At 46.9% G+C, this 26,916-nt stretch overlaps 1 protein-coding gene across 1 annotated transcript in view; it reads left to right on the forward strand.

Moving 5' to 3' along the window:
• rin1b (Ras and Rab interactor 1b) overlaps positions 1 to 26,916 on the forward strand; it is a 52,609-nt gene that overhangs the window by 697 nt on the left and 24,996 nt on the right. The gene's annotated exons all lie outside the window — the stretch shown is intronic.

The following is a 26,916-nucleotide window of genomic DNA, read 5'->3' on the forward strand; positions in this document are numbered from 1 at the left end:
AACCAGGGGAAATAATTTAAATCTCTTTGCTAACTGCTTTACAACTACTATAAAGCTTTAGAACTACTTTTTCTTAGATAAGCTGCACTCTTTGAGCAAAAGCATCATTCATTTAGCCACTCAGACCTTTTATTTTGGAGTATTCTGATCTCTTGTCTCCTCTCTGAGGGCAAAGTGAATGTAATCTCACACCATTGGACTGTTACATAAGTTTAAAACTGAAGTGCCATCCTGCCTGCGTAGGAGTTGATGTGATGTTCCCACTTCCTGGCTGTTTTTGCTCATTAATGCTGTGAGGTATATTACTGTAAAGCAGTTTGGATTTTTCTGATTTCCAGTTTTTTGTTGTTTTTGTTTTATTTGGGGCCCCACACAAGTGAGCGGTTGCTTTCAGACTACCCACGTGAAGTCTGTGACTGCTGAGCGTGGAATGACATGCTAATTTTGAAGGTGGCATGACCAAATGCGCATATATTTGTGTGTGTGTGTATGGGCGGCTGCATTCTGCCCTGTGTTGTGTAGGTGGGGTGCGATCGCCGAGTGCCCAAGCATGACGCTCAAGAGCTGTTGGACAGACTTCAGTCCTTCGCTGAGCAGGCTGTCCTCTGTGCTGGAAGTGGTGCACAGACATGCTACAGTAACCTGACTCATGTATATGGCAGGCTTCCCCCATCACTTCCAAGGAACTATGGCAACACCAGACAAACAACATCAGAAACCCCCCCAAAAAAATCAGTTTCAGTCCTGCAACAAATGTCAACCATCTGGGAGCTAATGATGGCTGCAAAACAAGAAAAACAAGAGATGGCACATCAGGGCATCAAATAAAAATGTCCTTAACAACAATCACTGTCTTCTTTGATCTTAAGTAAGTTTTCAGCATCTGGCTGGTTATCTTACGTTGAAACTCCTTCCTACATATCATATTCACATCATTTTAAATGTACAGTGCAACAACTTCACATTTTTCTGGTTATACGTCTTCTCCTTTACTCCCAGTTGTCTCAAAATATTTTTAAACTCACACATTGTGCAGCGTGAGCAACAAGTATGACGTACAAGAAGGAAGAATCTGCTGTTGACCAGTCCCACGTGCCGGGAAATGATTAAATGTTACATGTTGGTTTTTTAATTGTAGCTTTTTAAAAATTCAAATAACCGAAGACAACTTCAGAAAATGTTACTTGTTCTTATAGTTCCAGCTTGCTTTGTGCACACGCACGCGACTGTTGACTGTTTATCTGCAGACGTGTTGCTACACTGTGTGCCAAATACCTGTCAGCTGCAGCAACTAGTCAGATGCTTGGAAATGTTCACGGCGCCTGCGCAGCAATGTGTTTTTGTTAAGTTTGCGACTGGAATAAGATCAACCTTGAGTGTGATGTCATTTCCAGTTGAGACTGCTGACCTCTGCAGGTAAACTGACCCCACAATCAGCCCTGAGATCAGATTAACACAGTAAATTGATTTGATTGGGAAATATTTCCAACTTTCCACTTAATACTCCACTATCACTTCTGACTTTTCCAGAAAATCTTTATTCTTTATTAGGTGTTAAAGCTCTGGGCAGGTGTGATTTTCAGTAACTATTACACTGAACCTGAAGAACCGTCTGACGGAAGAAGCCAGTTTATTTATTCACTGTGAAGAGGATGTGCAGCATTATCTATTATGTTTTGCACCTTATGGCAGAATATCCCTGGTACAACCAGCGGTAGAGGCTCCAGAATAGTCCCCAGCACATCCGCAGGCTTCTTTCTCAGTTTGAGTCGCTGGCTCCGATGCTGTTGTCCCACCAGAAGCCGTGATGGTGGGAATGCTTTCCCACTGCTACATGTGAAAAGTGATGGTGTCTGCGTGCCGCACCCTACAGCTCCATAATAGGCTTTGATGACTTGCTGGTGTATGTTTCACATGAAGTTTTACAAATGAAAAGTTTGGAGAATATAATATGCCAACCAAACATTAACCATGACCCTCTAATGTTAATATCATGTTAATAAGTCGCCTTGATTTGAATAGTCAACAGGGATGTTTCGTAATGAGATGAGATTTGATGCTGGTTTAATCCTCTTTAGATAAAAATATGTCTTTGTTTTCCTGCCGTCTTGTAAATTTTGTCGCGTGACACAGCTGTGAGTGGACACGAGAGAGAGAAATGCTCTGGTGAGACCAGCTGTAAGTGTCCAAGAAGTAATGCATTAAAGATGAAAATGAATGAAGTCTGAACAAAGTGAATGGTTTGAGCCCACGTCAAGTATTATAGATGACATTTAAGCTCTTTAATAGCCTAAAAAAAACCTTTATGTGCACAAACTTTGCAGGAAAAGATTAATGGTAAACAATTCCGAACTATTTATCACTATTTGTTTCTGCAGACATCTAGAAAAACACTTCCACTGTACCTCAACAGGTGGAAAACTAAAACACATGTGTGGCAAGGTGCGTGCCACGGGGGCCCGACCGAAGGACGGAGAGGACACAGAGTTTCGTTCAGACCCTTTTATTTCTCACCCAAAACGTGCAGAAACACACACAGCTCCTCAGCAGCAGCCTCCTCCTGAGGCTCTCAGTCCTCTTTATCAAGGCTGGCAGGTTGGAGAGGCTGATGGGACACACCTGTGTGATTAGGGATGGGAATTGATAAGATTTTTTCGATTCCGATTCTCTTATCGATCCTGCTTATCGATTCGATTCTTTATCGATTCTCTTATCGATTCTCATTTGGAAAAAAGGAGAAGAAACAATTTTAGTATTGTAGTGGGTTACATAATTCACTTAGGAACCCTCTGCGGGTTAAGGTGGTTCCGCCCGGATAGGGCGCAGTGACGGACGTTACGCTTCCGGTTCAGTGTTGTTGTGATTTGAATGGCTGATGTTAATAAACGGCTCGCGCCTTCATTCAACATTCATACTCCGCCTCCGACTCCCGTTCTTCGGCACCACACTGGTGACCCCGACGTCAGTCTCGCTGAAGACTCAGAGACTGAACCGAACATGGCAAACAACGCTACTTTTCTGAAGTTGCCGGAGTTTTGGGAGACATCAGCGGCGGCATGGTTCGCCCGGACCGAGGCGCAGTTCGCGCTCCGCGACGTCACAGACGACGATGCGCGCTATTACCACGTTGTCTCGGCGCTGGGGAGTTCCACCGCGACCAGGTCGGTGAGTTTCATCACCACCCCTCCAGCCCGGAATAAATATGAGGCTTTTAAAGCTTACCTCCTCAAGACTTTTGAGCTGTCGCGGGCAGAACGGGCCAGACGGCTGTTTGCAATCCAGGGACTTGGGGACAGCAAACCTTCTGAGCTGATGGAGGTGATGTTGAACCTGCTGGGTGCAGAGGAGCCCAACTTTCTTTTTGTTGAGCTGTTCCTCCGCCACATGCCTCCTCGCGTTCAGACAGCTCTGGCCAACACTGTTATTACAGAGCCCCGCGCCCTGGCCGAGGAGGCTGATCGTTTTTTCCTGGCTGCTCAACGTTGCACCCCGGAGGTGCTGGCCCTGACACGCAGCTCTGCACCTGCGGGTGGCGACACGCCGACCAAGAAGGGACTCACTGCTGCTGACGGCGGCGCCGGCTCTGGTATGTGCTATTACCATGCACGCTTTGGCGCTAAGGCGAGCAAGTGCCGTCCCCCCTGTACCTACGCGGCGGGAAACGCCAGAGCCTGCGCTCAGTAGCAGCCGTGAGCGCAGGCACGACGAACCGGCTGTTGTTTGTCCGAGACGCCATCTCTGGACTCAATTTCCTCTGCGACACCGGCGCACAGCGGAGCGTGCTGCCGGCTACGGCGGACGACACCGCCGGTGGTTCCCAGGGGCCGCCACTGACGTCTGCAGACAACACCCCTATCCGCTCCTACGGCACGAGGACCGTGGACTTGTGTTTTGGGGGTCAGCGATTCACGTGGGACTTTGTCACTGCTGACATATCTTTCCCCCTCGTCGGCGCTGATTTTTTGTGCGCGCACGGTTTGCTGGTGGACGTCAAGAACGGCCGCCTTGTTGACGCGCTGACTTTCTCCACGATCGCGTGTGTTTCTGGGGAGGCGACCTGCAGTGGGCTCTCCGGCTCGCTCTCGGAGGGGGACAACTACCAGATCCTCCTCGGTGAGTTTCCCAGCCTGACTGAACCCACCTTCTCTGCGGCCACGACCAAACATGGTGTGGAGCACCACATCGTGACCGAGGGCCCCCCGGTCCATGCTAGGGCCCGGCGGCTCAACCCCGAGAGGCTCGAGGTCGCCAGGTCTGAGTTCGCCAACATGGAGCGCCTTGGCATCGTTCGGCGTTCGGACAGCCCGTGGGCGTCGCCGCTCCACATCGCCCCCAAGCCAGGGGGTGGGTGGCGGCCGTGCAGCGATTTTTTCTAAGGTGGACCTGGTGCGTGGGTACCACCAGGTCCCCGTGCGTCCCGCTGACGTCCCTAAGACGGCCGTAGTCACGCCGTTTGGCTTATTCGAGTTTCTGCGCATGCCGTTTGGACTTAAGAATGCGGCTCAGTCCTTCCAACGGCTGATGGACTCGGCGCTCAGGGACATGCCTTACGTTTTCGTCTACCTGGACGACATTCTCGTCGCCAGCTCCTCGGAGGGGGAGCACCTGGCGCACCTCCGGGGCCTCTTCACACGGCTCAGCGAGCACGGCCTCATCGTGAACCCGGCTAAGTGCCAGTTCGGGTTGCCCTCAATCCACTTCCTTGGGCACCTCATCAACAAGGACGGGGCCGCCCCCCTTCCGTCGAAGGTGGAGGCCGTTGCTGCTTTTCCCCGCCCGGTTACCGCTGGGGCGCTCCGAGAATTTCTCGGGATGGTGACATTTTATCACCGGTTCATCCGCCGGGCGGCCCACACCATGCGCCTGCTGTACGAGGCTCTCAAAGGCAAGTCCGCCAACCAGGCCGTCGACTGGACGGCCGAGAGGGAGGCCGCATTCGAGGCCACCAAGACTGCCCTGAGCCAGGCGGCTCTGCTGGCTCACCCGGCACCTGGGGCCCCGGTGGCAGTCACAACTGACGCGTCGGATTACGCCGTCGGCGCAGTGCATGAGCAGTGGGTCGGAGGCGCCTGGCAGCCGCTCGCGTTTTTCAGCCGCCAGTTGACCCCCAGAGAGCGTAAATACAGTGCGTTTGACAGGGAACTCCTGGCCCTCTTCCTGGCAATCCGCCACTTCCGTTTCCTCCTGGAGGGTCGGGAGTTTACAGCTTTCGTGGACCACAAACCCCTCACGTTCTCCATGTCTAAAGTGGCTGAACCGTGGTCTGCCCGCCAGCAGCGCCAGTTGGCGTTTATATCAGAGTACACCACCGACGTCCGACACGTCGCCGGTAAGGACAACGTGGTCGCGGACTGCCTCTCCAGGGCGGTTGTAGGGGCGGTCCAGTTGGGCGTCGACTACGCCGGCATGGGCGCGGACCAGGCCTCGGACCGCGGGATCCAGGCCCTCAGGGCCTCCGACACCGGGTTGCGCCTGGAGGAGGTCGCGGTCGGTGACTCGGGTGTCAGACTGTGGTGTGACCTCTCTACGGGCCAGCCTCGACCGCTGGTTCCTGCTGACTGGAGGCGGGGCGTTTTCGAGGCGGTGCACAATCTCTCCCACCCTGGTAGGAAGCCGACCGTTAGGTTGGTTTCTCAGAAGTTTGTGTGGCAAGGGCTGAAGAAGGACGTGAGGGCGTGGGTCGACGCGTGTGTGGCCTGCCAGCGGGCTAAGGTGCACCGTCACACCAGGGCCCCCTTTGAGACCTTCACTGTTCCCGAGCGGAGGTTCGACCACGTTCACGTCGACCTGGTTGGTCCGCTGCCCCCTTCGCAGGGCTTCACCTATCTCCTCACGGTGGTCGACAGGACGACGCGTTGGCCCGAGGCCATTCCCCTCGCCTCGACAACCTCTTCCGACGTGGCCCGGGCATTCATCGGGACGTGGGTTGCGCGTTTCGGGACCCCCTCCGACCTCTCCTCGGACCGCGGCCCGCAGTTTACTGCGGAGCTATGGAACGCGGTCGCGGACGGTTTGGGGGTCAAACTACACCGCACCACGGCCTACCACCCCCAGGCGAACGGCCTGGTGGAGAGGTTCCACCGTTCGATGAAGGCAGCCCTCCGCGCGAGCTTAACGGATGGCAACTGGGTGGATAAACTCCCATGGGTCCTCCTGGGCCTGAGGTGTGCCCCCAAGGAGGACCTGCAGTCCTCTTCTGCTGAGTTGGTCTACGGGCAGACCCTGCGAGTTCCGGGGGATTTCATCCCGAGCGCCACTGCCCCCTGGTCGCCAGCCACGCAGCGCGCTGCCCTGCTGGAGGCCGCTGGGGCGTTCACGCCCATCCCCACATCACAGCACGGCTCCCCCGCCTTCAAGGTGCCCCCCAGTCTGCGCTCGACGGATTTCGTGTTCGTTCGCCATGATGCCCACCGCGGCCCCCTGCGCCCTCCCTACGACGGGCCGTTTAGGGTCCTGCAGCACGGGGTTAAGAGCTTGGTTGTGGACATGGGCGGTAGGCCTGAGACTGTCTCGGTGGATAGGGTTAAGCCGGCCCACGTGGACATTTCCCGGCCATTGGAGTTGGCACAAGCCCCTCGTAGGGGCCGGCCCCCTGGGCCCTCGTCCCTGCCCCCGGTTGAGAGGCCCGCGCCGCTGTTGGCGCGTCGGCCCCCCGGCTCTGCGGTTGGTGCGGCCGCACCTTCGACCCCGCCCCCCTCGACCCCGGTTTTTCGCACCCGTAGGGGTCGGGCTGTCGTTCCCCCGCGGCGGGGGGATTTTGACTATGGGTGAATTCTGGGGGGGCTGGTGTAGTGGGTTACATAATTCACTTAGGAACCCTCTGCGGGTTAAGGTGGTTCCGCCCGGATAGGGCGCAGTGACGGACGTTACGCTTCCGGTTCAGTGTTGTTGTGATTTGAATGGCTGATGTTAATAAACGGCTCGCGCCTTCATTCAACATTCATACTCCGCCTCCGACTCCCGTTCTTCGGCACCACAGTATCAACTTTGTTTTAATAAAACAAAGTTGATACTAAAATACTAAAAAGAAACTATTTTAGTATCAACTTTGTTTTAATAAAACAAAGTTGATACTAAAATTGTTTCTTTGTTTCAATTTCTTTGTTTCTCCGACCTTTTTTGTTCAAAGATATAAAAATTTTATATCTTTGAACAAAAAAAATAGTCCCCACAAAATGATTTGTAATATACAGTAAAATATGTATTTAATATAAAATAATAATAATAAAATAAATATTCTTCTGTAGAAATTAACGAAAAACAATAAATTATTTTGTAGCAATTACACAAGAATGTCCAGTAACATGTTCAACACCACAAACTTAGTCACTGCTGGTGACATTCATCTATTCTGGCCTGATACTCTTCCCTGCCTTGATAAAAGGAGAATCTAGCGGTAGATGCTCTTTAACTTCTCCCATAGATGAGATGATGCTGCAGCTGCGTCAGGAGCTCCGCTGTCCGCCGGAGCGCAGCTCTTCTAAAGCATGATTTATGGTTCCGCGTTAAATCGACGCAGAGCCTACGGCGTAGGGTACGCGGGACGCGCGCCGTACGGTGCGTGTCGCCGCGTACCCTACGCCGTAGGCTCTGCGTTGGTGTAACGCGGAACCATAAATCAGCCTTACCACATGCAGGCTGACTCCACGCTCCCAGCGGATCAGCCGGCCGAGTCCTAACAGTTTCCCCCCTTTGTTGAAATGTCCACATTGCAAGAATTGTCGCCCTGTTGTCATCCTTTTTGGTAAAATGTAACCAAACTTTCCAGCGTTTATGCCGCTTTGTCCCCGTGTTTTCCTGCTGGGCGCGAATGCGCACGTGGCGCAACGTGCTTGGTGACGTCATTCGCGCCGCCAGGGCCCGCTCCATGCCCCCCCCTCGTCCGTCCTTCGAAGCCCCACGTTGGGCGCCAGTGTGGCAAGGTGCGTGCCACGGGGGCCCGACCGAAGGACGGAGAGGACACAGAGTTTCGTTCAGACCCTTTTATTTCTCACCCAAAACGTGCAGAAACACACACAGCTCCTCAGCAGCAGCCTCCTCCTGAGGCTCTCAGTCCTCTTTATCAAGGCTGGCAGGTTGGAGAGGCTGATGGGACACACCTGTGTGATTGCTGAGTGGTTGCAGCCACTCCAACCTGCCACAACATGAATGATACTATATACATAATATCCCTCCTAAGATTCCTTTTCTCTTTAAATATCTTCTTTCTTTAAATATGTCTTAAAATATGTCTTTAAATAGAAGACTCTGTTTTGCTTGAATTTAAAAAATAGTTTAAAAAAAATCAACATTCAGAAATGATTGTCTGGGATAATAAAAGGAAAAGCTCTGGCTGTTCCAGAAGAACCAGCAATAATGTCGGCTTTTGTCCTCTTGTGGTCACTCTAACACAGTCTGAAAATGGACAATGAAAGTGACACTGTCATGGCTGCGGTCCCCAGATTCACACCTGACTGAAGAGATCCTTAAAAAAAACCTGGGAATTTAAGTAAAACCCACATACGCAACCGCATGTCGCACAGAATGTTTAAAACGTTAGAAGGAAGTTGGATCTCACTTCCCAAAGCTCAAATCTCTGCAGCTTTTGTGTCCTCAGCTAATTGTCTTTAAATTTCACATTTATGTAAATTAATTAGCTTTTTTTCTTCTTTCTTCATCAAAATAATAATAAAAGACAATAAAAAAAGATGAAATTACCTAATACCCTACAAAAACAACATTTTGTATGGAGTGCTGCTCATGCGTCATTACATGTGAATCAGACCGGTGTCCACAGGTCAAGCCAGATAAGTAAAGGCAGGATTTGTGATGTTGAAAAAAACCTTTACAGATGCATTAGTCCTGCTGTTTCTGCAGAGATTTTAGATTTCAGCTCTGAACGATCCTGAGCAATTAAGGTTTGTATTCAGTCACACTTTTAAAGAAAATGGTGCGAGACGTACAGTATGACAGAGTGGTGGCTGGTCTGATCACAGCTGTTTTACATAATGGTGACAGCATTTTGGATAAAGTTGGTTTTCAGTTTGCTTAAGTAGATGGACTGGAACTAAAACGTTATTCTGGCAGGTTTTCACTTGAGAACTTCAATATGAGAACATTTTGATATGAAAAAGTTGGCGGTGCAGCTCCAATGCTGCCACTCCAGAAAATAGCGAGGAGAAGGAGTGAGTGAAAGTCGATGGTTAGCTCATATCAACTGCAAACTTTCACCATCCACCTACAGTCCACCCCTCCATGAGCACTCTCACTCGTGCTGTGGGATTGGACATTTTTTGGAGCATTAACAGACTTTGATTCACTCTGGTTTCTTTTGTTGCATCTGTTTGACTGATATGTTCTCACTCTTAGTGGCTCTAATTGGCTCATTTGCAACATCTGTATGGGAATTTGAGTGAATCGTAATGTATAAAATATAACCATTTAATCATACAGTTAGGTAGGATTGATGTTTTGGCATTTTTTGTGTTAGTAATTGCATTTGAGGGTGTGTATTTCTTTTATTGGCAATATCACCTGGATGTTGGTCAGTTCAGGGCCAACTAGTGTTGACGTACATGCCCTGTGGCTCATGGTCCACGTATAAACGGTAACTGAAAGTGCTGATTCCGTGGTCAAAAGGAAGCTCTGGGGTTTTCATTTGGCCAAAACAACTCCATCCACTCCACTAACACACTCCAAAAAGGCCTTCGTGCAGGTAAACAACCTGAGTGGAGCCAAAGACGCAGAATAAATCGCCAAAACTACATTCATGACACCACTGGTTATCATGTGGAAACAATACAGCTTTTTCTTGAATTATTCTTTCTTTTCTTTCTTTCTTTACATTTTTAAAGATATTTTATCCATCCATCCATTTTCTATACATTTCAGGCGAGAGGCTGAATATTAAAGATATTTTAAGCATAAGGAATAGAGGTTCAACTAAAATCAAGGCACAACTCTGAAACAGTTTTGCCAACATAAATTAATTTTAGTAGATGCCTAAATATTATATGAAATTGTTAAATGTTTCAATTAAAATACACTGAAAAAGGCCAAAAACTGGGTCTAAGTGAGTGTAAGACTTCCATCTTTTTAGCCTCCCATCTTGAATATAGAGAGCATAGTTACTCTGGATATTTTCTTATGAATTACAATGCATTTTCTATGCTACTATAGCACAAATGAACGCATGGCAGGTTGCGTGAGGTTTGCAAGTTGCTCAGTGAGTAACAGAGTTGCTATGACAGCCAATCTTCAGACGACTGGAAACTTTCTTGGTGGTTTTTCACCTGTGAAAAACCTCTCCCTCTGCAGAATGACAGACTCCTGGTGACGACTTTATAACCCCTCCAGGTTGATCATCAGCAAAAATAGCTTTTCTAAGATCTTTGCTTATGTGTTATTATTTCTTATTGTGTTAGCACATTTTTAAATGTTTAAGGTCAGGAAACTGCCAAATGTCAGCTTTTATCAATGTGCTCTCAGTTGCTAATGATTAGTCAATAGTTAGTCAGTAGTTGGAAGGGTTTAGCTAGTGTACTTAACATCAAAGCATGAAAGAAAGCCAAAAGGCTGGAAACCAAAGGACTTGGCCAAAAGCGTTGTAAGATTATACTTTGATCGTTAGTAAATCGGGTTTTGTGGAGATGTGAAGTTGGGAGAAAAACAATACAGATGACAATCTACAAATGTTGGTATAAACACAACCAATTTGGGAATTTGCCTCTTTCCTTCCAACCTCATAGTTTGATAAGAGGGTAAACACAGCTGTTTTCCCTTTAAATCCAACAACGCCGTCTCCTCTAGCCCAGATTAGCCGACTCATTCGAAGTGGATTGCTACAGACAAAATGACACAATAAACTTCCAAACAACTCCACAACCTTCTTATGTACATGATATGACTTGTGAGTTTACCTCAGAAATAGATGTAAAATGAGATGCTATAATGAACAAGCTAACTTTTGGGTTGAGATTGTTGTGGAAAAACCAACTGAACGCTCTTTAATATGTTCTGTCCAACTAGGTGAATATCTGGACTGAAACTGAGTGTCTAATACCCCTTTTACACCAAGCTGGTTCCAGGGCTGGTTCTGGGCTAGAGCCAGACTTAGCACCAGTTCTTTGGTTTTACACAGCCTAAGCACCGGCTCCTGGCTCTCAAAACTGGTGCTACTGTAGCACCAGTTTTGAGCTGGGCCAGGCGTTAGAACCGCTTTACGTCGGGGTCTGGGGACAGTGTTACTGAACAACCAAAGCAGAATAAACACGGAAGAGCGCCGTTTTTAAACAACGGAGCGTTGAAGACAGCGGTTAAGTTAGCAGACTCTTTTATTATTACATCCATTTATTTAATAATGGATGTAAAACAGAAGCAGCAGTGGTCTACGGTACAATCCATCAACAGTAACTCCATCGGCGGGCTCCGTGCCGATGGAGCGCAGCCTCGCATCCGAGCCCGCTCCCAGCCCGTCCCCGCGGGCCGGGAATTTTTATTTATTTATTAAATAAATGGATGTCATAATAAAAGAGTCTGCTAACTTAACCGCCGTCTTCAACGCTTGATCCATTTATTTAATAAAAATTCCCGGTCCTCGGGGACGCCTCCCAGAGCCTACGGCGATGGGCGCCGTACGCCGTACCCTACGCCGTAGGCTCTGCGTCGATTTAACGCGGAACCATAAATCAGCTCCGGAACCGTCAGTCAGCCAGAAATTCAGAAATTTTCAGAGCAAATTTCTTAACAGGAGTTATTTGGATAAACTGAGCCCAGGTTGGGGATCTTAAAGGTTACTTTACCTGAAAAAATATTAAAACTTAATAAAGTGCCATATTAACAGTGCTACAGCTGAAATTAAAACAGCTTTTGGCTCTCAGCTTCCTGATCAGGGTAGGGATGAAAACGAGGGGGAGTGGTGGTGACGTATAGAGTAACGTGATGACGTGGCTCTCTGGCCAGCTGCTGGCTTGTGTAAAAGCAAACGGTTCTTACTTAGAACCAACCGCGAACCGGCTATAGCACCAGCCCTGAAACCAGCTTGGTGTAAAAGGGGTATAAGTTACCAAGAATAAGACTTGAGAGATGATCCAGAGTTCAGTAGATTTAATTAAGCTATTGCATGCAAAAGGCTCAGAACATACTTCAGGCGTCTCAATGCAGAAATGACAATGAAACAAAGGAAGCATAATTATAGCATAAATTATGATTCATCCTTACAATTCAGAAACATCTGTACCAAGTTCAATTTGCTCCTCACAATAGTTTTGGTTTAATCAAGTGGCCAAGGCTAAATTTTCCATCCCACCCACATATAAATAAGAAAAGTTGCACTTCATCAACTGACAGCTGGAGCTGGAGGCCGGCTGCAAGAGTCAATCAGTCTCCACTGGCCTCCTTGTTCAATTGTCCAACAATGCTGTTCCTGTTTTTTTTACTTTTCTATTATTTTATTCATATATGGAACAAAGGAATTCAAAGCGTTTAACAAGAAAAATTCTGTAAGTGTATTTAAGTATGTAAAGTTTGAAAATATCAATAAACACATTTGTTCAAAAAAATGAAATGTCCAACTTTGCAGAAGAAATGTAACTATTTACAGCCTTGTTTGAAACAAGATTGCTTTGTACCACATCAGGTAAAATTATATAAAGTGATACATTCAGGGATGATTAGGGACATGAACTTTTGATTGGCTGCTGGCTTAATCAATAGCTCACCATTATCACTTTTGTCATTGTGATGGTAGAAGGCTTTTCCAACATATTTAATACTTTTTAACCAAGAATACACCACAGAATAACTAAATATGTCATAGGTTCATTGTAGACTGTGTTAGCTTGCTGACAAATTTCAATAACTTCTCAAACTCTCGTTACCTGGCAACAGTGATGCTGCAGGAAAACTAGAGCCAGTGTGCACATATGTCAACAAGAAAATGGAAACACACATTCCCACATTAGTATGTTTATGTGTGTTTTTGTACACTTACCAAACGGCGATGTGTGTACAATGACTGCATAACAAACCAGCAATTTGCTCATTATGATACCCGACAGCCTCTTAGTCACGCCACAATGTCTCTGTGACACTAATAACATCTCTTTCAGATTTACGATTCAACAATTTTCCATGTATTGTTTCCTTAATCCTGTCACCAACAAAACAGGGTTTCACACAGTCAATGGTTTTTTTCCCCCGCAGAGCTGATTGGAGTCACTCCAACATGTGTTCCCCACATATACCGGTATGTTACTGTAGATACTTTTCCTGGGAACCTGAAAAACATCCCATCAAGTTCAGAGTTCAATTACTACAATGTTGATTAGGGGATGTGGGAGGGTTAATGTGAGTTAATGTGCGATTATTGACGTGGAAATTACAGGATCCTGCAAACATTTGACTCTGGAATTACAGATGCAGTTTAATGGTTTTGTGAGGTTTGTGGTTTTGTTTTTTTTTTCTTTAAACACACACACACATCTCTCTGGTCTGACAGAACTATTTACAACTGTGACCCTTCTGAATCACCACATTTATGCGATAAGCTTCCAAGATTATGACAATTCAGTTATGCTAACAGTCTTTCTTATCTCCTGCAGCCCAAGTGTTGCTTCTGACTCAGTCTAATGCCTTTGTGCAACACACACACACACACACACACACACACACACACACACACACACACACACACACACACACACACACACACACACACACACACACACACACACACACACACACACACACACACACACACGAATGCTCATGCATAGCCATGGCTTCCTCGTTACCAGGCCTGAGTGCTTTTGCCACGGCACTTTTGCCACAAACATCAAAATGGACACCTGTCATCAGTCAGCAGGCCCGCCTGCCCACTGTTGCCCCCCTGTGGATACTTATAGCCCACTGCAATTATGTTGTTCCATTAGTCATCCTACGCATGGAGTGATGGGTTACTGGCTATACTTAGCCACCATCATGGTCACTCTTGAGCAAATGTGAGATCTTTACAGACTGGTGGTTGTGGCTGGCGTCAAGCCTGATGAATAGAGATGAACGTTATGCACACAGTTGCTGTTTCTACTTGCGGTTTTGGCTAAGCGACAGCTGTGAAGAAACAATGTCTGCATGCAAAAGAATGTTCACACATGATCGAAGCTGGTAGTGCCGGGATATAAACATGCAGAGATGTTATTTTCCGCTTCTGATGACTGTAGCAAAGCACATTAAGGCGGCTGCCACGGCGCCAAAGCGTTTATCTCTGTCAAGATGGCAGGAAATGTTAAGGTCAAAATTACTAGCCCTTTAGACTTTAACCTTTCAGTGACAATGACCATTAAAATTATTCTTTTTGTTTATTAATTAAATATAAATATCTATGAAGTAACTTCTACATTGAATTAAATGAAGGACAAATGCCAAGGCCAAAGCTTTTTGCTCTTACAGTCAATACTCAATGGAGAAATCTTTGTGACATACTGTACATCTGAATTCATCCCAAACTGTGTCCTTCAAAAGGTTTGGGATAAATTCAGATGTATGTTTTGGGTCATTGTCCTGTTTCTCAGTAGGGACCCCGATCTAGACAGACTTCTTTATATTATACCCTCATTTTCCTGACCCAAGGCAGAGAAACTACCTCACATGATGCCTTCACCACCATGTTTCACAGTGGGGGCTGAACGTCTCACACTTCCTTCACCAAAGAAAAGCAGGATCCATGTAACCAAACAGCTCAAGACATCCAAGACTGATCTGTATGTTTTAGAAAGTCACAGGAAGATGTTAGCCAGGTGTGGATGTGCCACTGTGCAAGAAGCTGAGTTTTCTTGGGTGATGATGTCAAAGACGGCCAAAATAAAAAATAAATAAAGGCAGAACAGTCTCCTGTGAAACCTCAAGTTTTTTTTTTTTACAGACATCAGGAGACTCAAAGTTGTTCTAAACTTTCATCCTATGTTTTGAGACGGTGATATAAACTTCTTAACAGGAATTTAGGAGGAATATAATTCATTCAAATGTTGAAATGCCACGAGCCCAGCTTATGGAGTCTTGTTAGTACCGTTTTTAATACTGATTTTGTCACGTCTGGGGGGTAAGGTGTGGACCCAAACGCAAGAGAGCAGGAGGCGGGAGGCGGCAAAAAATAGGATTTATTAACAAAAAACCAAACTAAAGCGCTGCAGAGCAGGATCAAAATAAACTAAAAAGGGATAAAAAAAAAACTTGGAGCAAAATGTGGCAGGAAACATGGGGAACAAACAGTACGGTCCAACAGGGAACAAGGGAATGACAAGACCAGATGTACACAGGGGATAACGAGACATGTCGAGACACAGGTGCAGACACAATCAGGGAAGATGGGACACAGGCGGGGCAAAACAGAAACTGAAAGCTGGGGGGAATGTCAAACCTTGACAGATTTATTGCTCAGATGAAGTTTGAAAGCTAACAGACTGTTCACCTGTGGTCTGAAAGTACAACTGTTCACTACATTTTGTCTACTTACTTAATTTAAAAAAGTACACAAAAGGTATATGTAGCACGGCGAGTGCTACGGGGGCCAACCGGCAGGACAGAGGACACAGGTTTCAGTGCAGGAACTCCGTTTATTTGCTCCAGACAAAAAAAAAAACACACACGTGCGCAGCAGCCCCTTTCTGCTGTGCAGCCATGACTTATCAAGCCAGGCAGGGTGGAGAGGTTGATTGTGGCCACCTGTGCCCTAATCAACCTTAGTGGCTGCAGCTCCTCCACCCTGCCACAGTATACTAATATTGGATGAAGCCATCAGGGATTTTCATATTTTCTTAATTATAAAACAAATGTTTCGGCATCTAGACTCTAGACTAAATCCCCATTCATCAGGCTTATTTAAAGGTATCTGGGGGGGGGGGGGGGTCAGCATAACCCAGCCCACCTGAGAAAAGGCTGGAGCCTTTGGTGAAATCTGGTAGAGGAGGCTGGATCCTAAGAATGGCAGCAAGCTTGGCAGGTGAGACATCAGAAGGCCCTTGACAATCAAGTATCTCTTGCTCCTGAAATTGATAAGATGGAGTAATTAAAATAAATCGTGCAGAGGGGAGAAAGCCGACTTAAAATGCTGCTCGAGATGTCTGCCTGGACTACCTCCCAGTGGACGGCTTCATAAACTGATTCATTTGTTTGTAAACAGTCTGAAAGCCATCTGAGCTATAAGTGGACCAAAGAAAGAAAGACTAAAACTTACATTTGAAGTATTCAAATCAGTTGAGTGTTTAAGTAAAGAAAAGAAGAAATCACTGAATACACAGAATACTGATTCTGCATAGTCCTGTCCTGTCCTATTGAGCCCCTCAGATGTAATTATTTGAAGAACAGATAAACAGGCTGTAAATCCTGTTCAAACGCTCCAGCGCTGAGAACGGCACTCAACAATTTACTGTCCAGCAGTGCTGCTGAAACAGTGCTCTGCTCACTGAGGGATGTTTTCGGATGACAGGAAGGACAAAATAGAGAAAATCTCCACAAAATGACAGGTGCAAATATAGAATTAACACATTCTGTATGTTTCAGTCTTATAGTCGTCAATGTTCAAGATGTTGTACTTTCGTGTTGAAACAATGATCCAGAGGAAGAGCAGCAGAGGAGCATTTCACTAATCCTTATTTATATTCTTGCTCCACTTTACCACCTAACTTTACTGAATAACAGAAGATTAAGTCACAATGTTCCTCACACACCTGAACTACTGTTGCACCTTTTTTGAAGACAAATGTAACCAACCAATGTGATGGATAATCACTGAAAATGTGGCTGAAATTGAAACAAACGCTACATCTTTGCTTTGACTTTGCTATTTTCAAACATTTTGGTGAAAACGAGAGCCAAATAAATCCACAGTAGCATGAGATGGACAACATTCGTTGAAGATACTAATCTAAAAATCTATGAAAAGTAAATAAAATATCAGAATTTCCAGTGATGGTATACAGTATGTGCTTGCTTAGAAAATATTTCCAAGTGTAAATATTGGATATGACACAGAACGAAGCACATAACATGGCTGTGATGGTCGATATAAGTTTGTTTTTTTCTTTTTTGTGAAAACCCGGTGCGGTGCTGTGGATGATGACAGACAGAGGTTGTAGTAGGCTGCATCAGCTCAGTGCAAGAAAACATGATCTCAAGCAGAAGAACAAGCAGACTGAGGCGACCTGAGACCATGTGACAAGATAAACACAAAATGAAAAACGAAACAAAGAAAGAAAAACGACCCCAAAAAAGTATTTTTTAACCAAATGTTGCATTTTAAACTAAATCTAAACTTGTCAGGCTGGTGTGGTGAGGACCCAGATGCAGGAGAGCGAGAGGCAGGAGTTCAACAAAAAAAGGGTTTATTTTACAAAAACCAAAAGCGCTGCTTGGCAGGATCAAAAGTCACACAAAACAGGGATCCAAAAAACTTGGCAGGACACAGGAGGAAAGAAACAGGACGGAACCACAAGCAGCAAGGGAAAGACAAGACATACACAAGGGGGTAACGAGACACAGGTGTGAACAATCAGGGCAGATGGAAGACAGGTGGGGCAAAACAGAAACACAAACTGGGGGAAATGTCAACCACTGACAAAACTAGTGTTAGAGCAAGAATAATTGTTATTTACAGTGAGTTACCAACTTACCCTGCCAAAATATTTGTCCATATACACAGGAACAGTAATACATGTGATCTTTTTACATAAAATATATACTATTGTAGCTTATAGTTAATAAGCATGTGAGCAAAATATGAGTTGAAGACGGGACGTTGAGTCCAGTCGACTCTGACAGACCAGGGAAAGGAAAAATTCCAGCTTAACATGCAAAGACATGAATGACCTTTCCAGACTGAATGAGGAAGATTTTATAAAAGTTCCCAGTAAGAAAGCTGTTTGTGAAATATATGACGTCGAGCTAAATCTTAACCTCCCCCTGGATACTTCCTGCCAGGGCTTGAAATTAACTTTTTGACCTACTAGCCAAGTGGCTAGTAGGTCAAAAAAGTTACTCGCCAAACAGATTTTTTACTCGCCAAAACCAAAAAGTTGCTTCACTAGAGTATTTCGTCATCACTACTTATATAGCAGTCATAGTAGTACCATATAACAGTCATCCCGTTCTTCTCAATCAAATGTGCTGTGTAAAACTTCAACTATTCTGGAAGAACAGTATAAATCCCTATGCAGCAGTAAGAAGATGCATGAAGTACATTAGATTCAAATATACTAGGCTGACCATATTTTGATTTTCAAAAAAGAGGACACTCGGCCCGGCCACGAGATAGCCTACTTAAATGATACTCGCAGTTTACACAAAGATTCCTTATAATTTTAATATATTTAAAGTTTATATGTATGGATATAATATTCAGTTATATTACAAAATAATATCTCTCAAAGACGGAAATTCAGATAGGCTTCTCACTTTTTTATTATGTCTAAAATAATAACAGTTACAGTCAGTATTCGAATTGTAAAAAAAAATCAGGGGGGATGGTGGATTTTATCATATAGGGACAGATAATTTGTGCTGATTACAAATAATATAATATATTACAAATAATAGCAGTGACATGACTGTCCTTCACAGGATAAGTAAAATGGATCACTGCAAAAACTCAAAATCTGAACAAGAATATTTGTCTTATTTCTAGTTAAAATGTCTTATTTTAGTAAAAAAAAATCTGATTACACTTAAAACAAGAGTCATCACTGGAAAAACAACAATTTTCACCTGTTCCAAGTAGATTTTCACTTGAAATAAGTAGAAAAATCTGCCAGTGGAACAAGATTTTTTTGCTTGTAATAAGAAGATAAATCTTGTCCCACTGGCAGATTTTCCTACTTATTTCAAGTGAAAATTTACTTGAAACAGGTGAAAATTGTCAAATAAGTTATTTTTCTGGTGTTATTTTTCTGGTGATGACTCTAAATGTTGAAATAGCAGTAAAACCACATTTATTGATGAAATAACATAAGGGATGGAAAGGAGGGATGGCAGTTTTACAGGGGGGATGATTTGGACCGTTTTTATTTCAGGGGGGATGATTTGGACAGTTTTTATTTCAGGGGGGATGATTTTCGACAGTTTTTATTTCAGGGGGGATGATTTGGACCGTTTCCAAAACGAAAAAGAGGTCAGCCTAAAATATACAAACTATTTATTAAATAGCGCCTTCAGCGCTGTTCCCCCCTCCTCCTCCTCCTCCCTCCTCACCTCACACACATTTGTCTTTTTGGGTGGTGGCTGGCACCCTGATATATATCTCCACATGTCGTTTCTTTGTTCAGTTTAGTTTTCTTTAGCTTCTTCTTTAGCTTTAGTTTAGCTTCTTTCTTCTTAGTTTTGTAGTTGTTATGTTCCCTCGTTTACTTTTCTTCTTCTGACCCGTTAGCGGCGCTTGGCAACCAACGAAAATGAGCATTACCGCCACCCTCTGGATTAGAGTGGTATAATTTTTCTAGGTCGCCAAGTGGCGAGACAGCCAAAAATATGTCTCGCCACAGCAAAATCTAGGTCGCAAATGGCGAGTGGCGACTGTTAATTTCAAGCCCTGCTTCCTGCTGTTTTTATTCAGTAGGTATTTTTGCCCACGCTAAGTTGCTTGAGCCACAAAAACAGCAAAAGGGAAAAAAAACAGTAATGTTAAAAGATTATAAATATAGGAGCAATAAATGGAACAATTATGAAAATGTGTTTTTTAAATACTCCGATCTGCAATTCACTGGCTCTTCACTCCACAGTATTTCTACTCTGATCCCCCCCAACACCCGTCGCCAGATTATTTCCAGCATCCAGTCAGGAAACACTCAGGCCAGCATCTCAGTTTGGAGAACTTGAGTTGGGTTTACATGCCAGTTGAGTCCCAAATTGTATCTCCTCATTCCTGCACCATCTTCCTCTTAGAAAGTTTCAAAATGAATCACTTTCAGACTGTTACCTCTCTGGTCTGGTCTTTTAAATGCTCAAAGGCAACTTGATCAGAGGTCTGGTTATGGATTACAGACGGAGAAGCTCAGACCAGTGTGAAGTTTTTGAATAAACAAAAGGTATAACTTGAACTGATTTTGTGTTGTGCTGGAAACCAGTTGAGAAATGCTGGAACTGGATGACGAATGTTTTTACTGGTACCAGTCAGGCGTCTTGCTGCAGCATGGAACATTTTTTGCACAGATCAACTGGGAATGGCTGAATCCCAAAGAGTTGCAAAATCCTACCTATAAATCCGTATCAACTCTCTTCATGTCAGTCCTAGCGAGGACAGCCTCGCTGTATTCCTAAACTGGAAAAGGCAGAAGACTTTTCCTGGAGGGGACATGATGCATACTGACAATATGCAGGAGGTTCAACCTCATGCATCTCAACATCTCGCGCAGCTATCCCCAAAAAGCAGATTTTTACATAGACGATGATGTGACTTCAACTTCAGCACAAAGTCTAGTCAATTTTATTTCTGTAGTACATTTAAAACAACCTCATTCAACCAAAGTGTTGTAGAGGCGAAAGCAAGTTGAAAAATCCCCAAATCAACAATGAAATACGCAAATATATCTAATAAAACTAAAATAAAAGCATAATAACAGTGCAAACAACATCTACTACCCCTGTAAGAATAAGACTGCTAAAATCAAATAAAGTAAAGTAAAACATTTGTTAAAAAATATATAACTTTTGTTTGTCGGCCCAAAATGTGCACATATTTAATAAGGTTTGATGAGTGATAGGTGGATACAAATGTGACACTCCTGAAAATCCAAAGTGGCAACAGGAAACAAGTCCAACACTAACACTTGGTACACCTGTTGTATTTTGTAAGATTAGTAGTAATGCTTCTTTTTTTCAGTATTTGAATCATCAGTCCATCTCAGCTTGTCCGTTAGTTCTTTTATCCAGCGTTTCAGATTATTCTCCAGTTTTCTCATCTTATCGCCAACAAATGTTAAAGCAGTCAGGTAGCTTTACCTGTCAGCCAACATTCGGACATTAAAATCCCCAAATATCCATAAAAACGCCTGACTGTTTTTGTTTTTTCTAATGGTATTTGAGATTCCCACCTGGGCGTGCTCCCCTCCAGCCCCACCGCAGACACGTCTGGCCCTAACTGCCTCTTCATCTAACTCTCGTTAAGTGATCAGTACGCCTTGGTAGCATCAGATGAACTGCTGCCCTCGGGTGCAAAAACACCTCGTTACATATATTGTCCCTGACTGCTTCAACTGCTTTAACATTCCCGTCCACCAGCTTGAACTGCAGAGCTGCATGCATGCAAGAAGATGTGATTTCCTATTGTTTCCAGCAGTTATTCCTCCTGCCATCATTGCATCTCTTATCTATCCTCTCTGTTTATCCATTACTGTCTCTCTATCTTTCTCTGAGGGAATTACATAAGTCTTTCGGTGTGTGTGGGCAGCATTACATTTTATGTAAGGTGGACCTGGAAATGGCTAGTGCAACACTTGGGTCCTGCTCCGTGGTTTGTTTTCTCTCTCTGCTCGTCTTGCAGCCTGTGTGGTTATGTGTGCAGCGGGGTCACAGACTCTTGCTCTGCGTGGTCGTTGGATCCAGATATACAATGAGGTGACTTTTAACAGCCCACTCAGAGTCATGCCCACATGTACACATACAGTTGTGTTAATGTATTATTTATTCAGTAATTATTTATCCTGGAACGCATAGTAAAATTAAAAGAGTTGTAATCAGATGAAGAATTACCAGATTTTCCTGGCTGCAGAGATAAAGGTGATGGGTTTATTGCTTGTTATTCAAACGCTTTGACCGAGACAGTAAAATTCTCCTGGAAAAACTGTGGGTTTTGCAAGGTGTTACAGGTACCAGAACCTTTTGAAAAACTTGTTTAATTTGTGATATGAAGCATGTATTTTCAAAAAACCTTCCTACCCAACTACATGAAAGTCCAAGTTATGTCCTTTCTGATGAACAGCATCAGTGCTGCATCTGCAGTCCAGTTTGCTGTCCAGGTGAAAACCAATGTATTTATACTCCTCCTTCACTTCTTCCCCCATGATGGAAAAACTATTTGACTTAATCCTGGCTCTCCCAAAATGCATAATCATCTCCTTTTGTCTTGTTCAGATTCAAGATGAGGTTATAGTTCCCACACCATGTCTCAAACTGTCCACCAGTTCTCTGTACTCAGTCTCTTGTCCATCACTGATGGACCCCACAGCTGCAGAGTCATCTGAGTATTTCTGCAGATGAAAGGACTAAGACTTGTACTGGAAGTCTGGCGTGTAGAGCGTTAAGAGGAAGGGTGAGTGATGTTCCCATAACCTCGTTTATTTGTGAATTGGAGCTTAACAAGCGAATTTCGGGAGCAGGACCACGCCTCAACCACGCCTCAACCACGCCTCCTCCGGCACCACGCCTCTTCCGGCAAACCTTCAAATACCAGCCTAACCTTCACTTCCTCTTCGCTCTCGTTCTATGCACGCTGGCTCTCGGGCAGCACGTCAACGCTACTACACACTCTCGTATCTCGAAAACAGTTACTCACCCATTCAGGCATCATGGATCTCGTGTTGCTATCGCCTTCGGACCACGATCGGCTTGCAGGAGATCACCAGCAACATGCACCAGCTGATCCGGAGGAGGAAAACTCTTCAGCCGTCGCCGTGCCTGAAGCGCCGCTCTTCCGGGCCCCCACGGCCGCCCGGCGAGCCGGTCAAGCCCCGGATCCTCTGTGATCCACATCCGTCCGGTTCACCTCTCCTGAACATCCTGGATTGTCGCCGCAGGTCTCCGACGACTCTTCTGCGTTCCCCGCCATTGACCCGACAGCGCAGGTTGCGCAATCCGCCGCTCTCGCTCCCCCCCGGGGGGTGCCGCACAGCGAGACCGAGCCGCCCCGTCCGCCCCGGTGTCCCGCCAAGAGCCCGCCGACCTCCCACGTCGGCTGCCGCTCCGGCGGCGGTTTATTCCTCCGGAACGCACGTGTTCTCCAACCCTTTTTCTTTTCTCTCAGCCACCTGCGGAGCTGCTGTCAACCCGGCTCCAGCGACCCACACCCAGAAACGAGTGGTCCATCCCGTCCGCTTCATCTCTCATCAACATCCTGGATCGCGGCAGCCCGCCCACAGGTGCGTTCCCCGTCCCCCGGCCCGCCTCCGTCATCGGCGGGGACGCGGGCAATCCCCGGCTGCGCAATCCGCTGGCGGTCTAGCCACGCCCCGGCAGGGGCCCCCGACGGCCCGCCTTTTGCAGGTGTTTCGGGCTGGACTGTCGCCACCCTCCATAGGGCCACCGCCTGGTGGAGGAGTCCCTTTTCACCGCATGAACAAAAAGAAAAAACTTCTCAACTTCTCAATCTCATGCCAGCCTGCCACGCCATCAGCCCCGCCGACACCTGCTCTCTTCCGGATGACGTCATCACGCCAACTCCGAGGGCGCGCCGTGACGTCGACCCCCAGGTCTCGCACTCAGAAGATTTTCCAGTGGCCAGCCACGGTACTGCGCCAAAAAAAAAAAAAAAAAAAAAAAAAAAAAAAATCATCCCATGGGGCCCCGAAAGCTTTTCCCATAGACCGCAATAGTAAAAGAGAAGCGATCGTACAAACCGGACGTTGAGCATTACCTTTACTCACAAGGTCTTTTATTAACATTCTCGTTAAACATAATCTCCGAACAACGTTGCCTCATTGCAGGAACCTCAACTGCACATGAGCGGTCTTTCACCTTAAGCCGTCCGTGTGGAAACATAAACGATTCCATCGTTACACTGCCCACCTCCAGCAAGTACAACAGCTAACTTCGGCCGGGGTTGCTAGCACCGGGTTTCTAGGCCCCCCCCCCAGTCCACCCCCGGCACCTACAACAGCTAACTCAGCCGGGGTTTTTAGCACCGGGATGCTAGAAACCCTGGCTATGCTCATTCAGCAGCCTCAACCGCCAGCGCTAGAAGGGGCTATTGGCACCGGGTTGCCAGGATCCTCTGCTTCCCAGCTCCATCAGTCCCAGCAGGTTACCTCGGTTGGGGGCCACCGGCATCGTGACGTCTGTACCCGGCATCCCTCCCACCGCATTTCAACCCAGTTTCCTTCCTCAACCCGTTCCGGCCCCGCAGGCAACTACTCATTTCACCCCGTCCACAGCTAATCCCGCCGTCCGTCATCCCAACGCTTTCGCTTCCCGCCCTTCCCCAGTTCCGGCCAGTGCCTGGCTTCCCTCCCACCGCATTTCGGCCCGGTTTTCTTCCTCGACTCGTTCCGGCCCCGCGGGCAGCTGCTCGTTCGCCCTGTCCGCGGCTGGTCCCGCCGCCCGTCATCCCAACGCTTTCGCTTCCCGCACTTCTCCGGTTCCGGCCAAACCTGCGCAAACAAACCTACAACAGCTAACTTCGGGGCTGGGGTAACTAGCACCGGGTTGCTAGCCCCCCCCAGCCCACCCCCAACACCTACAACAGCCAACTCAGCGGTGTTACTAGCACCGGGATGCTAGCACACCCCGCCATGTTTCGGAGGAGGCAAACTCCTCAGCCGCCGCCGTGCCCGAAACACCGCTCTCCCGAGCCTGACAGCCGCCCAGAAACTTCTGGCTCTTCAGTCGTCCACATTCCACCCGGTTCATCCCTTCTGAACATCCGGCATCACTGCAGCTCACCATCTTCCAGCCTTTCCAGCCCACCTCCGCCATCGGAGGGAAGAGGACGCGGACAATCCGGATCAGCCCATAGCCGTCGTTCGCAGGTCGGATTTCCACCCACACCAGCAATCTCCTCACTCCCTCCCCAAGGTCCCTGGCACCGGGATGCCACTACAGCAGCTAGATCCGGCTGGGGTTTCTGGCACCGGGATGCCACTACAGCAGCTAGATCCGGCTGAGGTTTATGGCACCGGGATGCCACTACAGCAGCTAGATCCGGCTGGGGTTTCTGGCACCGGGATGCCACTGCCCCCCCCCAGCCCACCTCCACCAACTACAGCAGCTAGATCCGGCTGGGGTTTCTGGCACCGGGATGCCACTACAGCAGCTAGATCCGGCTGGGGTTTATGGCACCGGGATGCCACTACGGCAGCTAGATCCGGCTGGGGTTTCTGGCACCGGGATGCCACTTTGCCAAATTCCTTGGTATCACTCTCGATACGGATCTGTTTCAGGCTTCTCTTCCAACCGAAAGCTCAACCGAATCGGTCTTCTTATTTATCGGTCTTCTATTTCCTCTTAGCTCCAGGCTGCACCAAACGCCAACTCCTCTCCCTCCTGGGCCACCTCAATTTTGCCATGCGCATTATTCCCCAAGGGCGGGCCTTCATCTCACACTTGCCGTCCATCGCTTCCGCTGTTCCATCTCTCTTGTCTCCCATCTCCCCAGACAACTCGAGCCGTGCCGAGCTTCGTTGTGGCTCAACCTCCTTGCCACCTGGAAGGGGATCACTTTCTTTTATGATAACCAACTGGCTCACCCCCACGACATCAATCCATACACTGATGCTGCTCCTTCAATCGGTTTTGGGGGCTTTTACGATGGCAGATGGTTCGCAGCAGGACGGCCCTCAGAGCGCGCAAACGAATACCACAACGTTTCGACCAAACCATAGATCATCATCGTCATTGCCATAGTCATTGCCATAGTCATTGCCATCGTCATTTGCATCGTCATTGGCATCATCATCGTCATCACCTTCGTCATCGCCTTCGTCATCGCCATCATCATCATCGCCATCATCATCATCATCGCCATCATCATTCATCGCCATCGTCTTCGCCACCATCATCGCCATCATCTTCATCGTCATCGTTATCTCCTTCGTCATCGCCATCGTCATTGCCATCATCATTGGCATCGTCATTGGCATCGTCATCGTTATCGTTATCGCCTTCGTCATCGCCATCATCATCATCGCCATCATCATTCATCGCCATCATCTGCATCGTCTTCGCCACCATCATCGCCATCATCTTCATCGTCATCGCCTTCGTCATCGTCATCGCCATCGACATCGTCATTGCCATCATCACTTGCATCGTCATTGGCATCGGCATCGTTATCGTCATAGCCTTCGTCTTCGCCATCGTCATCGCCTTCGTCAACATCTTCATCGCCATCATCATCGGCATCGTCTTCGCCACCATCATCGTCATCGCCTTCGTCATCGCCTTCGTCATCGCCATCATCATCATCGCCATCATCATTCATCGCCATCATCATCGCCATCTTCTTCGCCACCATCATCGCCATCATCTTCATATCGATAAGTATCGACATAATTAATAAAGGACGCTCCAACTCCACATCCATCATGCTGTTCATGCGCCGTCTAGTCTGGCACTCAGCCATACATCAATTTATCCTCCATGCAGCACATGTCCCCGGTCACTCCACCACCATCACCGACTCTCTTTCTCGTTTCTCATCCCCGAAGACCAATCTCCCCTGAATACTTCGAGACCCTGGCCAACTACTTGTCTTCCTGGAAAACACAGAGCACATCTTCGACAGATCCTTGCGTCCGAGTCAGGACAGTCGTCACCAGTTTCTGGTTTCACCATCGCTTCCGTCATATACTCTCCTTATCTGGCATCTCCCCAACGCACCACTCCGGTCACTCCTTAGGATCGGAGCCGCCACTTCAGCCTCCCGCCACGTATCCCAGAGCACCTCATACAGCTCATGGGCCGATGGTCCTCCCAACTATCATCGCTACATTCGCTCAGATCTTAGCGACCTCAGATCCGCTCAGTCTCATCTCCTTAAATAATCCACGGTTTTGGGGGTTCGTCGTTGCCCCGGCGCTGCGGCGGATTCCCTACCAGCTTCCCCACAACGCATCGACTGATCCATAGATCATCATCATCGCCATTGTCATCGCCATTATCATCACCATCGTCATCGTTATCATCTTCGTATCAATAAATCATTTAAACGTATCCTGTTGATGGCGTGGTCCTTGCTAGTGA

This window comes from Cololabis saira, chromosome 20 (assembly GCF_033807715.1).
Source record: "Cololabis saira isolate AMF1-May2022 chromosome 20, fColSai1.1, whole genome shotgun sequence".
In the NCBI taxonomy this organism is placed as follows: Eukaryota; Metazoa; Chordata; class Actinopteri; order Beloniformes; family Belonidae; genus Cololabis; species Cololabis saira.